The sequence below is a fragment of the Benincasa hispida genome, chromosome 8 (genome assembly GCF_027475165.1).
Source record: "Benincasa hispida cultivar pf3 chromosome 8, pf3_genome.v1.1, whole genome shotgun sequence".
Lineage (NCBI taxonomy): Eukaryota > Viridiplantae > Streptophyta > Magnoliopsida > Cucurbitales > Cucurbitaceae > Benincasa > Benincasa hispida.
This window is the reverse complement of record NC_143485.1, coordinates 56,302,447-56,315,153: the sequence shown is the minus strand read 5'-3', so window position 1 is coordinate 56,315,153 and position 12,707 is coordinate 56,302,447. Positions and strand designations below refer to the sequence as shown.

General features: G+C 33.3%; 1 long non-coding RNA gene across 1 annotated transcript; it reads left to right on the top strand.

Moving 5' to 3' along the window:
- The first annotated feature begins 3,290 nt into the window (after positions 1-3,290).
- LOC120083598 (uncharacterized) lies at positions 3,291-11,466 on the top strand. Its single transcript, XR_005483466.2, has 4 exons — positions 3,291-3,922; positions 9,002-10,038; positions 10,117-10,426; positions 11,293-11,466. It is a non-coding gene; the product is annotated as an uncharacterized LOC120083598 (long non-coding RNA).
- The last annotated feature ends 1,241 nt before the right edge of the window (positions 11,467-12,707 follow it).

Genomic DNA, 12,707 nt, shown 5'->3' with positions numbered 1-12,707 from the left:
GATTGTTACCGTCAATTGTTGAAGCCCTCAAAAGAGTCCCGACATATTTACATTTCAAGAACATCCCATCAACTAATATATTAGGCCTACAATGCTTCCAACCCTCAATTGATGCTCCAATAGCCATATAACAATACTTAAAATGCCCATTTATGTCAGCTTCATAGGTAGTAAATGTACCTAAAAGAAGAAAATAAACAGTTAAGCCAGATTACAAAAGGTATATAATTGATTGATGCCTACCACCAATAGCTTCTATCACTGGTTGCAGTCCATCACCAATAGCTTTCATTATTTTCATGTTATCAGTGATAGACTCCAATCAGTGATAGAAGCTATCATTGATAGATCATATAATAAGTCAGAAACAAGAAACTTGGATTCCTTTCTTTTAACTTCATCAAAAACTTTGGAATTAAAACATATGATTCACTGCTCGCCTTTCAAAGATTTCATTATTTGCTCTTTTGCCCTCCGTGCTTTATAATAGTTAATAGTTACTCCAAATTCCTTACGGACTTTATTCACAATATCACTAGGAGTTGAGGTATGAGAAGAACTAAATCTAAAATCATTTCTCAAACATTCAACTATTAAGGACGAAGAAGCTTGCCTATGACAAGTTTGAATATTTTTTATAGAACAATCATGAATATCAATAAACTTCCTAAGCATCCACAAAACACTCCATTTGTAACGGGATGCCCTCACGTACAACTGACAACCATCTTGAACACATCGAAACAAAATTGCTCTTGAATTTGATGTTATAGTCTTAAATTCAAAATTCTTCTTAATCGCTATCAAGTAAAAACAATTTGACAAAATCTCTTTACTAGCAAACACATCTTTTTCTTTCAAATCACGAGCAATATGTATATCCATAATCACTTGGAAATCACCATCATCAATACTAGGTTTAGAAGAAGGAACAGTAGACGAATAATTCTCAGCTCCACTAAAACAACATTAGAAGACACTTCCAAACATGAACTACTAGCATGAGCAACCAAAGGATGTCGTGTATTGTGTTCCTTAACTAAAGCCAAAAACCAAGCTATATCCTTATCTTCACTAATTTGAACTACATTTTGAACCTCATTCATAACAAAATCTAATAAAACTGAGAGTTCTATAGAAGAAGTAGACACATCCAAACAAATCTCCTTAACTATTAAACCCATAAAATCTTCAAAAACCATTATATCATCTACTAAAATTCCAGTAGATTTGTAATTCATATAACAATGTTTTTCATTCCATATTCCACTATGAAAAACAACTATTGGAATAACCATGTTTTAAAATTCCTACAAAAGTAAAACAAAAACTATTGAATGACAATATCAATAGGTTCTAATAGCTATCAAAAGCAAATATAAATCTATCAATATCATTGATACCAATCTAAAACTAGGCATGTCTTTCAATGGATATCAATAAAAATTAATGAACAAATAAAAAATGATAGCAATCACACATTCTATCAGTGATAGACATTATCAATGACAAACACAAAGCCAATGTAGCTGTAATGTCAAACCTAAAAATATCAAACATCAAAATACACTGATAGGTTTATAGAAAGAATATACAATATCAAATGAAATAGTGAAGAATGCAAGCCCTAACTTAATTAATCAATCAAAACTCAAAATATCAACGCAATGAACAAAGCAAAATTTCATGAAAGTACACAAACTCTGCTCACAATCCATTATGTTCACAGTGAGCTGAAGAAATCATTAGATTCTTAAGAAAAAGAGAAAGAAAAGACTAAATGACCAGAAACTATTTTGAAAAAATTGAAAAATAGAATCGAAAAAACAAAAACGAACGCTCAAAGAAAAAAAAAACTCCCAATCAAAGATGAAATCGAAAAAAAAAAAACGAACTCACGAATCGGAATTGATCGAAGTATCACGGAGCTTCACGAATGGGATTTCATGGATATTTCACCGTGACGAATGTGAAAGAAAAGGAAAGTACGGCAGGTGATGAACGGTTGAAAGGGAAAGAAATGGAAAGAGAGGGTAAATTTGGAATTTTGAAAAAAAGGAAAGGTTGACCGGTCAATGTTTGCTATAGCAAATATTAAAAATGTGGTATATATAATGACATTTTTTTCCCTTTTGTATTATTCAATGCAAATTTCCTTATTTTTATAAACAAAATGACTAAAATCTGAGAGATATGGTCAAAGTCAGAAGTTTATGGTATCATCAATAGTAGTTACAACCTTAACAATACATTTATAAAAATTAGTGTTTGTAAGCTTGATTGGTTATTTAGCAGAAAAACAAAAGAAAAAGCGGTGGGAAATGTAGGAGAGACGTAGTTGAAAACATTGCCAACATGACAATAGAACAAGCAGTTTGTTTTGGATTTGAATTGAAACAATAGAATCCATTACTGTCCATTGGAAAATGGAAAAGTGCTTTTTTAACCAATTTTTGCCCTACACACTGCCTAACTCGGGAATATATCCTTTCTCTTCTCTACACAAATTGATTCGATCATTTCCATTTAATACATCTCGCTTCTTTCCCTATAATTGCCTATTATTTGCTATGTATTCTGTTCTAAGATTCTCTTTCCTAAATTCGACATAATTTTCTATTATTTTATGGACACATTACCAATGTTCAGTAGTAATTAGGGATGTTCAAACATGTTGAAACTTGTTTGAGTTTGGTTGGGAATATAAATAAATAATTTGGTTTTTTTTTTTTTTAATGATTTTCCATATAATTAGTATTGGTTTCACTACAAGAATTTTGGTTATTTTCAACAATATATTGTCCGATGACCAAAAAAGAGTCAGCGATTTCAACCTATCCTGACGGTGGAAATAAGGGGTCGGGAGAAACATTTATCCCGACAGTCTACAAAAAAACTGTCAGGATTTTAAATACTCCCAACAGTCTCCTAAGAAACCGCCGAGCTTATTACACTTTTGTTCGACGGTTCTATTTGACCGTTCGACTTTTTAATTTATCCCGATGGTTAGCAAAACCCGTCGAGAGTTCTTATTTAAGCCCGATGGTGGTCAATCAACCGTTGGATGAGATGTGCAGTATACAAAATCCATATATTGGAATTTTTTATGTTGGCCCGACGATGGGCGTCGAACCGTCGGGAGTTTATAATAAAGTCCGATGGTTCCATGTAACCATCGGATATTCTAAGTTGTAATATAAATATAAAAAGTTTTTTATGGGAATTTGGGGAACTTTAGCCGACGGTTTGACGAGGACCGTCGGAATAAGTTCATAACCGCCGATGGTGAGGTTTAACCATCGGGCGTTCTAAGAGGCTTTTTGGAATTTGATGAACTTTGGCCGACGATTGTGTCAGAACACTGTCGCGATTGCGAAGTTCCACCGACGATTCGTGGGTGACCGTCGATAGTTATAAACTATATCCCAATGGTGTTCAGTCAACCATCGGGCGTTATAAGAGTATTTTTGGAATTCGGAGAACTTTGGCTGACGGTTATGTCAGAACCCCGGGATTGCAAACTTTTGCCGACGATTAGTGGGTGACTATCGGCAATTATTAACTATATCCCGACGGTCTGACAGATGACCATCGAGAAAATGTTCGATATAAATAACGTCTTGATTCTTCTTCTCCCCGATTCTTCTTCTTCCCCTCTCCACATGCCTGTTCTTCTCCGTCATCTGATTTCCCCCTCGATTTCGTTCGCCCGCCGCTGTCCGTCCCCCTCGTGTTCTGATTGGCCGCGGTCTCTACTTTCCCCCTCGCCGTTTCCGCACTCCTCCCTCTCACTTTTACTCTCTTCTCTTCAGTCTTCGGTTCACATCTAAGTGCCCACCGTTCAGTGGCGATTCCACCAATCGACCGTCTCTCTCCTCTTTTAGTTTCAGTTGCTTCTCTCCTCTGTATCATCTTCTCCAAGGTACTTATTTGAAATTATTCTACATTTTGGGTTATAATTTGTTTGCGTGAGTTGAAATTCTTCATTGAATCAAACCCAAATGAATACTGGTTTTCATTAGGGCTACATGAATTTGATTTTATTTGGTTAAAATTATCTTTTTTCATATCACTCACACTTCTTAATTTTAGAAACTGGCTACGATGACTTCTAGATTACCAAAACGAAACTCATTTCTATAAGCGTTCTGGTAATTGTATATGTTTGAAGTATATATTTGTACTTGTTGTTTTTTATATTATATGGACTCTGCAACCACGTTGGGTTTAGTTTTGGTGTTTTATCATTCTTTTAGGCTTACTCTTACACTATACTATTATTTTGAGGCTGTAATTTTGTTAGCTATAATGATCTTTTGGCTCCTTAAATACTAAAACGATTGTTTTCAACAAAGGAATGAAGTTTGCGTAGTTTATTTTACTCTCACCTCGTTCCATGTTGGGTTTACTTAATATACTGTAAGCTATCTACATTTTTGTTCTAAGATTGCATTGAACATGTGTATTGAGTTGGCTTGCATATTATTTGTTGAAGTTTTTTGCTTATATTGTAATAGGTTATTTGATTCTCTGTGGTAGTTATTGATCGATTCTCTGTTGAAGTTTGTTTTCTTAAAATGGCAATATACTTAATTTCTTCTTTATTAATCGATCCAATTCTATTCGAAAGTTAAAGGTTGTAACGACTTATCTTAAATTCCCTTCCAAAAGGAGGAACAAATTAGATTTTCTCTGTTGTAGTTAACAACTTAGTTTCTTTGTTGTAGTTGACAACTTAGGTTGTAATGGCTATTCGAAAGTTAGTTTTATTTTCCTTAATTTTCAGCATTCTTCTTGTACTTGACAACTTAGTTTCTTTGTTGCAAATTTGTCATTTTAATTTTCTTCTTTTAGTTGTTTGGGTATATATTTCCTTGAATAAATTCTTTTTTATTTAGTTCAATGAACTTTATTCATCTCAATCTTTATCATTTGTTTCTTTAATCGTAAGTCATGCTTATCTTTGGAATTCAAATATGTGAACGTGCTAAAATAAGCAGCAAATGCCTAAAATTGAATCGTTATTAGTCTAGATTGATAATTTAGATTAGCATACTAAAATTGAATCTAACGCCGAAAGGGTTAGATTAATTTTGGTTTTCATAAAATTGTTCTAGGAAAATAGCCTAGACATCTCAAAACATCTCAAGCTTTTCTACCCTTAGATCTACTTTTATAAGATCAAATTGTATAAGATCAAAAGAGGAATAAGGATATGTTTAGGAGTGATTCTAAAATAGTTAAAATGACTTTTGTCATTTTCAAAATCACACTTAAATGTACTTTTAATCATTCAAAACCACGGACAAAAAGTAAATGAAATAAAATTAAAAGTGAGAAATTGGAACTATATGTTCTAATATAACTAATTGTCTAAATCATATAGGTTCAACTTATCACATATATTATTAAGAATGGATGAAGAGTGGATTAAGATTAGGAACAAGTTATCAACTGAGTATGCAAAAGGAGTATATCGATTCCTTGATATTGCAAAACTTCATGTTAATAAGTCGAAAAAAAATAAGATGTCCATGTAGAAAATATATGAATGCTATGTGGGAGCCAATAGATGGAGTTGAACGACATTTATTTATTAATGAAATTTCTCCATCTTATCATCAATGGGTATATCATGGAGACCCAGTCGACTTATCTAGGATTAAGTATGACAGATATGAATGTTATAAATGAAGAAAATGAATTTTTGAATATTATAAATGATCTACAGTGTCCAATTGCTGATGTAAATGAAGAAGAAAACGAGGATGAGATGCACATCAATATCGAAGAAAGAAATAAACGTTTAAGCTTATTTGAAGACTTAATGAATAAAACACGCAAACAGTTATACCCTGGTGGTACAAATTTCTTGTCATTATTGTTCTTGGTGAAGTTGATGCATATTAAGGTTCTTAGCGATTAGACTAACAAGTACGACTTGTTAGTTAAATTTTTAAAAGAAGCATTTCCCATTGGAGCATCTATACCTAGTTCATGTTATGAAGCTAAAAGAAAATTATGTGACTTAGGACTTGGTTATAAGTGTATTCATGCTTGCAAATATGATTGCATCCTATGTTGGAAAGAATTTGCTGATTTGCAACAGTGTCCAGTATGTGGTGAATCTCAGTACAAAGTTGAATCCGAAAAAAGTAAAAAGATTCAACATAAAATTTTACGACATTTTCCTTTAATACCAAGATTGAAGCGATTGTTTGCATCTAAGCATATTGCACCTGAAATGAGGTGACATAAAGATAAACATGTTAAAACTAATGGATTGTTGCGACATCCAACTGAAGCTGGAGGGTGGAAGCATTTTGATCGTAAGTTTCCTCAGTTTTCTTTAGACCCACGTAATGTTCATTTAGGACTAGCTTCAGATGGATTCAATCCCGATTCGGGAATATGAGTACTTCATATAATATGTGGCTAGTGGTGTTCATTCCTTACAATTTGGCACCTTGGAAATACATGAAAGAGACAAATTTCATTGTCTCCCTTTTTATACCCGGTCTAAAATCTCCTAGAAAAAAAATAGATATTTAGTTACAGTCATTGATTGAAGTGTTAAAGGAGTTATGGAATGATGGTGTGCACACTTACGGTTGTGTTAGCAACGAATACTTTAAACTACGTGCTTGCTTGTGGTGACCTATCTGGATGGAGTACCAAAGGTTACCAAGCATGCCCTATTTGTAAAGAGGATACATCATCAATGAGGCTAAGAGGAAAAAATATTTTATGGGGCATCGACGTTATCTTCTAGATAATAATAGTTGACACAAAAGCAAACAATTTGATAGAAAAGTGGAATGTAGACCTCCTCTAGTTAACATGGATGGAGAAGATATCTTACGACAGGTGAACGTATTAAACTTTCTCGTTCTTAGCAAACATCTAGAGAAAAGTGATAAAAAAACGGAAACAATGTTTAAATTGGAATAAAAAAAAGTATATTTTTCCAACTTCCATATTGGTCGAAACTTTTATTGAGACATAAGTTGGATGTTATGCATATTGAAGAGAATATTAATTATAATTTGGTAGGCACATTGTTAAATATTGAGGGAAAGATTAAGGATACAACTAATGCTCGTTTGGATTTAGAAGATCTGAATATATGGAAAGAACTACACCTTAAAAAAGTAGGAGATAAAGTTGTAGCGACACGCTGCATATGCATTGACTACTAATGACAAGGTGGCATTTTATAAGTGGATGAAATCAATCAAATTTTCTGATGGTTTTGTATCCAATATATCAAGATGTGTTAGTGAGAAAGATGGAGAGCTATGGGGGTTAAAAACTCATGATTCCCATGTTCTACTTCAGAGGCTTCTTCCAATTGGTGTTCGAGCATACTTTAAAAAAGACGTGTCCACTGTTGTCGTTGAGTTATGCAAATTTTTCTGTGATCTATGTGCAAAAATAATATCTATAGGGGATTTGGATCGATCACAAAAAGACATTATAATCATACTTTGTAAGTTAGAAAAAATATTTTCACCGGCATTTTTTGATGTAATGGTGCACCTAACAATCCATTTGCCCTATGAAACAAAAGTTACAGGTCCGGTTAGTTATAGCTGGATGTACCCTATTGAAAGAAGCTTATGGACATTGAAACAATATATGTAAGAAACAAAGCACGTCCTGAGGGTTCTATAAAAGAAGTATATATAATGAATGAATCATTGGAATTTTGTTTTTTTGTACATAACTAGAATTGAGGCAAGGTTCAATAGAGATGAAAGAAATGATGATGGACTTCCAGAGGATGAGATATGTGGCGAATTTTCGATGTTCAGTGTGCGACCATTAGGAGCACCAAGAGTAAGGATATTATCGAGAGAAGAGAAATGCAATGCACATTAGTACATCTTGATCAATTGCTTGGAAATTAAATCTTATCGAATGTAAGTTTTGAACATTCTATTGTAATTGATTATTTTGATACAAAGTGTGAAATATAAAATTGAGACACGTCTCTTTTACTTATAGGAAATATTTGAGACTAACTCGACATGAAGCTCAAAGTTAGGATGATTTATACAGAAGGCACCAACGAGCCTTTCCTGATTGGTTCAAATCTCCTGTAACTATGGGTTTAAAAGACCAATAAAAATTCAACTGACTACTAATGACAGGTGACATTACTTTTTAACAGGTTCTTTCATTGCGTGAAAATGGAGATATGTCTGATGACATATATTCACTAGTGATTGGGCCAAGTTCAGAAGTGTGCTTATACAGTGGATGCATTGTTGATGGAGTACACTATCATAGTATTGAGCATGATAATTGTCGGAGTACGTAAAATAGCGGTGTCATGGTGCCTTCAGAAAGTAAAGGTGGAAGAGATCTCCATAATTTCTATGGTGTTATCAATAAAGTATTTGACTTTCAGTATGCCAAGATAAGACGTGTAATTATGTTTAAGTGTACTTGGTTCAATACAGACCCTAAAAAGACCAATAGAGTACACATGGATTTGGGGTAATTAATACAACTCGTCATTGGCTTTTTAATGAGCCTTTTGTATTTACCAGTCAAGCCAAACAAGCTTTTACATCAACGATCCTAAATATGGTAATAATTGGAAAGTGGTGCAAGTAGTCCAAAACAAGCGTGTGTGGGACATGCCAGAAGTAGAAGAATATGAGAATAACCAAAATGAGTTGTTAGAAGTGGTGAATAGTATTACTTGAACAATCAATGAAAAATTGAATGATATCAGTTTATGTAAAGCTGGTTTTGATCCTACAGTCGTAGAAGAATGGATAATTCAGTGAGTTGATGATGACTTCATAAATGACGAGGAAGATAATGTACAATCATCTTCTAATAAGAGTTTGAGTTTCGATGAACATCTTAATGATATGGAATAAGCATGTAAATATGTATTTTCTCCATGAGCATATAGGTTAAACACTGGATTCTTTTTCATTTCATAACTTCATATTGTTATATAACATATATATTATTGTTTACACAGGAACAATGGTAAGTCATATTGATGAGGAGGAAATACTGGAGTACTTACAGTCCGAGCATATTGGTGTATCATCCTCTATGGGAGATAATACAGGTTATTTTAGATCCACATTTATATAAACTAATGTTTAATTAAACTAACGACGTATAATTTCTTCAGAATCTGGTTATATGACTACTAGGGCTAGACATGGATATTCTCGAAATGTTGATTTGGATAAATATGTTCAACAATTTGGGAGAATTCCTATCGAGATCAACCCTGAATGGGAGAAACCAGCTTGCCATAATGCAACGAGGTTTAGCAATGCTAGTGGTACCAATGTTTAGGAATCTTTTTCCGTTCGTTATGGACATAAGAGAGGTACCAATAGAAATAAGAGAGCTTGTTGAGAGTCGATTATTGGTAAGATGGTCAATTTATATTTTACAAATTATATATGCATCGACTTCCATACTAATTAGTTTTTCTTTTCTTTCTTAATTAAGAATCATTTTGTATTAGACTTGTCCAGCAAACTTGTCAATGATTTCATCAATGGACAGATGAAAAATTCGTTCAAAGAGTATAGGGGGGAACTACACAGACACTACAAAAAATATGCAAGTCCTGAAAAGGCACGAGCACATCCACTTGATCGCCTTAAAGATGACATAGAGGATTGGCACTTTCTATGCAACAAGTTTGAATCCACGACTGGAAACTAATAATTTTTGTTTTGTTTTTGTTTTTGTTTACTTACATTTCAATTACTCATTTCATCTTAAGTTCTCATTTTCTTAGAAAGTGGGAGAGACGAATCAAAGGAATAGGTTAGCCTTAAAGTATACTCATACATCTGGTTTTAAGACTTTCATACGCATAAGAGAATCCACGGTAAGCTAGTTAAAGTACACTCATCTTAATATCTTATTTTCTTGCGAATTGTTTTACAGAAAGGACCCGATGGTCAAACAATGGACCTAATGGACTTATTTAAGTAAACATATTGTAGGAGTAATAACACATTTGTTAATCAGGCTACGAATGATGCATATGTAAGTTTTTATTCCTCAATGTAACTTTATTCATATACAATTGTCATACAATAATTAGTCTTAATTATTGATGTACAGTTAAATGGTTGAGCTGAGAGAATCCTCCACCTAAGAAGGGTCTGAACGAATGTCGGAGGAAGAAATATACGAGCAGGTGTTGGTCGTAGGAGTGGGCTTTGGTAGGACACCGAAGGGTAAAAACGTGAAAAAATCTAGGTGATCATCGTCTAGTGCATCTTCATCAAGAATTATAAAGGAGCAATAATAAGAGATAGAATCCTTAAAGGCTAGATTGGCTAGATTGGACGAACATGATGCCAAAAGAGAATCTGAGATGGAGGATATGAAAGCTATGCTCTTACAGCTCAAGAAAGATAGATCGAACTAGGTATGAGCTCTTCGACTTTCGTAGTAAACTTAATTATAAGATTGTGTATATTGTTATCCTGTAGTTATGGTATATTGTTATCCTATAGTTATGGTAACAACATAAACGTATAGTTATGTAAAGTATAGTTAATGTTCTGAAGTTGATTTTGAATTTCATTTTGTGCTAAATTATATGATTGCATATGTTATTATCCTGTAGTTATGGTAATAACATAAACGTATAGATATGTGTTTCGATTAGTTTTTATATTACGATTGAGAATAATTTATTATTATTATTATTATTTTTTTTTTTTTTTTGGGGGGGGGGGGGGGGGGGAGGGGGGGGGTGTTTCAGTTGTTGATTGTGTAAATTAGTTTGTTTAAGTTTGTTTGTTTCAATTGATTGTATAAGTTAGTTTGTTTCAATTGATTGCATATCTATATTTAAGTACAAATATGTTTAAGTTTAAGTTATGATTGAGTTGGTTTCTTGGTTTCTTGGGTTATGATTGCGGTAATTTAGTTTGTTTATGATTTAGGTAAGTTGGTTTTTAGGTTTGTTTATGATTGAGGTAAGTTAGTTTCTTGGTTTGTTTATGATTTAGGTATGTTGGTTTGTTTATGATTGAGTTCAATTCATTAATGTTCTTAGTTGGTTTCTTGGTTTTTTGGTTTGTTTATGATTGAGGTAAGTTGGTTTGTTTTGATTGAAATATGCATATTTATATTTAAGTATAAGTATGTTTAAGTTTAAGTTATGATTGAGTTAGTTTGTTGGTTTGTTTATGATTGAGGTAAGTTGATTTCTTTATGATTTAGGTAAGTTGATTTTTTGGTTTTTTATGATTGAACATTAAACTTATTTAAATTTGTATTTTGTAGGTATCTGGAGCTTTTTGTTGTAGATGCATCTCTCGACAAGCGTATTTAGGTTGTAGATTTTTATTAATGTTATTTTGGATTTAGGAATTGTGCATCTCCCAATATGTACTTTGTTATTATGTAATATTTTTTTGGATTAAAAAATTGTGGATATTATAGAAACTCTTGGATTAATATTGTAGATTCAAATGCGTTTTTATATATTATTAATCTATTATGGACATTTAGTTCATTTTGACAATCTTATTTTACATTGATTGATATTTGTAAGATTCAAACAAATATGACATTTGAAAAAAAAAACATAAATAGATTTAAATAGGTATGATATCTGGATAAATATATAATCCCGACGCTAAAAATACTACAGGAAATCAGACTTCTCCCGACGTCACATTTCATCGGGAAAGTGTGGAAAATTCATCGAGAGAGGATCTCCCAACGCATAAACGGTCGTCGGGAGTTTGGTCGGGAGAAATCCATCGGGAGAGGAACTTCTGACGCACTTTTAAATGGCGTCGGAAGTTATGGGGAAACTCCCAATGCATTGTAGTGCATCGGGAGTTCCACCATAACTCCCGATGCCATTTTAAAGTGCGTCAGAAGATCCTATGTGCATGGGGAGCATTAAAATTTAATATATCATTTGTAATTTTTTAAAATTTGATCTGAAAACCTGTAAAACATATTATACCAAATAAAGATTCACATAACTAAAAAACAAAAATGAAGTCCATATTATAACAAGTAAAAAATTACAATATCCAAACGAAGTCGATAAACATTCATATCACAAATACATAAAAGAAGTAAAATCAAAACAACATCTAGAACACTTCTCGAACACAGCATCTTCAACAATTGTCCCAGCTTATCTCCGAACAGCATTCTACAATAAAACAAAAACATTGAAATGTTATATCGATAAACATCCACAACACGTTCAAACTTCAATACGGGTGGTAATGAAACTCTACCCATCCCCCACGACAAACATGTAACCTCCTAAACATCAAAAACACACAAAACGCCTAAAAAATGACTAACACACATAAAACTCAAATTTGTCCTCAAAATTGTTTAACTTAACCTCCCCCCTCCCACATTAAACTTCGTAAACATTCATAAATACATAAAAAGTTAAGATAATGAAAAACGTAAGAGAAGAGAAAACTCACAGAAAGCGAGAGGTAGAGAGATTCAAGGAGAGAACGAGAGGCAAGAAGAGAGCGAGATACAGGGAGAGAGCGAGAGGCAAGGAGAGAGTGAGAGACAGGGAGAGAGCGAGATACAGGGAGAGAGCGAGAGGCAAGGAGAGAGCGAGAGACAGGGAGAGAGCAAGAGTCAAGGAGAGATCGAGATACAGGGAGAGAGCGAAAGGCAAGGAGAGAGCAAGAGGCAAGGAAAGAGCGAGA